General features: G+C 46.8%; 1 pseudogene across 1 annotated transcript; it reads left to right on the forward strand.

The window, feature by feature from the left end:
- The first annotated feature begins 580 nt into the window (after positions 1-580).
- On the forward strand, positions 581-2,032 carry LOC309810094 (heterogeneous nuclear ribonucleoprotein K-like; annotated as a pseudogene). Its single transcript has one exon. The product of its transcript is annotated as a heterogeneous nuclear ribonucleoprotein K-like (transcript).
- Positions 2,033-2,320: the final 288 nt, after the last annotated feature.

Here is a 2,320-nt window from a genome sequence, read left to right on the forward strand (position 1 = left end):
TGCCACGAAGTAACTAAGCCCATGCGCCACAGCTACTGAGCCTGCACTCTAGAGCCCGCGAGCCACAGCTACTGAGCCCACGTGTCACAATTACTGAAGTCTACGCGCCTAGAGCCTGTGCTCCGCGACAAGAGAAGCCACAACAATGCGAAGCCCGCGCACCGCAACGAAGACCCAACACAGCCAAAAATTTTTAAAAATAAATTAAAAAAAAAAGAATTGACCTGCCAATGCAGGGGACACTGGTTCGATCCCTGGTCCAGGAAGATCCCACATAACACGAAGCAGCTAAGCCCCTGTGCCACAACTACTGAAGCCCGCGCGCCTAGAGTCTGTGGTCCTGCACAGGAGAACCCACCGCAATAAGAAGCCTGCGCACCGCGACAAAGAGTAGCCCCCAATCGCCGCAACTAGAGAAAGCCCGCACGCAGCAACGAAGACCCAACGCAGCCAAAACTAAATAAATAAATAGATTTATTTTTTAAAAAGGTCTAGCTATGACCGGCTGAGGCGGCGCGGCAGCATAGGGACGGTAGCCTTGCCCGGCTACTACTGCAGCACTAGGGTGTCAGTCGGTCCCACCCAGAACATTTCAGTTCTGCCCTGCAAGTATATATTTAATAACTGATTGGTGTGTCCCTTTAATACAAGAAAATGGAAACTGAACAGCCAGAGGAAACCTTCCCCAACACCAAAACCAATGGCGAATTTGGTAAATGCCCTGCTGAAGATATGGAAGAGGAACAAGCTTTTAAAAGATCTAGAAACACTGGTGGTTGAATTATGCATATTCTGCTTCAGAGCAAGAATGCTGGGGCAGTGATTGGAAAAGGAGGCAAGAATATTAAGGCTCTCCGTACAGACTGCATTGCTAGTGTTTCAGTCCCAGGCAGCAGTGGCCCCGAGCGCGTGTTGAGTATCAGTGCTGACATTGAAACAGTTGGAGAAATTCTGAAGAAAATCATCCCTACCTTGGAAGAGGGCCTGCAGTTGCCATCACCCACTGCAAGCAGCCAGCTCCCACTCGAATCTGATGCTGTGGAATGCTTAAATTACCAACACTATAAAGGAAGCGACTTTGACTGCGAGTTGAGACTGTTGATTCATCAGAGTCTGGCTGGAGGAATTATTGGGGTCAAAGTTACTAAAATCAAAGAACTTTGAGAGAACACTCAGGTAACAATCCAGCTTTTCCAGGAATGTTGTCCTCAATCCACTGACAGAGTCGTTCTTATTGGAGGAAAACCTGAAGGGGTTGTATAGTGCATAAACATCATCCTTGATCTTATATCAGAGTCTCCCATCAAAGGACGTGCTCAGCCTTATGATCCCAGTTTTTACGATGAAACCTATGAGTATGGTGGTTTAAAATGATGTTCGATGACTGCCGTGGATGTCCCATGGGATTTCCCATGCCGGGAAGAGGTGGTTTTGACAGAATGCCTCCTGGTCGGGGTGGGTGTCCCATGCCTCCATCCAGAAGAGATCGTGCTGATAGGAGCCCTCGCCGAGGACCTCCTCCTGGACAAGGGGGCCTGGGTGGTGGAGAGCTCGGAATCTTCCTCTTCCTCCATCACCACCTAGAGGAGGAGATCTAATGGCCTATGACAGAAGCAGGAGACCTGGAGACCGTTATGATGGCATGGTTGGTTTCAGTGTTGATGAAACCTGGGACTCTGCAGTAGATACATGGAGCCCATTAGAGTGGCAGATAGCTTATCAACCACAGGGTGGCTCTAGATATCATTATTCCTATGCTGGGGGTCATGGCTCATATGGTGATCTTGGTGGACCTATTATTACTACACAAGTAACTATTCCCAAAGATTTGGCTGGATCTATCGTTGGCAAAGGTGGTCAGTGGATTAAACAAATCCGTCATGAGTCAGGAGCTTCGATCAAAACTGATGAGCCTTTAGAAGGGTCCAAAGATCAGATCATTACGATTACAGGAACACAGGACCAGATACAGAATGCATAGTATTTGCTGCAGAACAGTGTGAAGAAGTATGCAGATGTTGAAGGATTCTAATGCAAGATACTTTTTTCTTTTTCATAGTGTGAAGCAGTATTCTGGAAAGTTTTTCTAAGACTAGTGAAGGAGTCCTGCATCACTTTTTTTAATCTGCTTCTGTTTAAAACGGCAACATTCCTCTGCTTCATAGGTGTTCTGCATTTGAGGTGTAGTGAAATCTTTGCTGTTCACCACATGTACTGTTTTAGTTCCTTACAAACAGGGTTGGGGGATGAGGGGGTGTGTGCAAAACCTAACTTTGAAATTTTGAAACAGCAGCAGAGTGACTTTTCATTTTTGTTCACT

The sequence above is a fragment of the Mesoplodon mirus genome (genome assembly GCF_964341445.2).
Source record: "Mesoplodon mirus genome assembly, chromosome: 9".
Lineage (NCBI taxonomy): Eukaryota > Metazoa > Chordata > Mammalia > Artiodactyla > Ziphiidae > Mesoplodon > Mesoplodon mirus.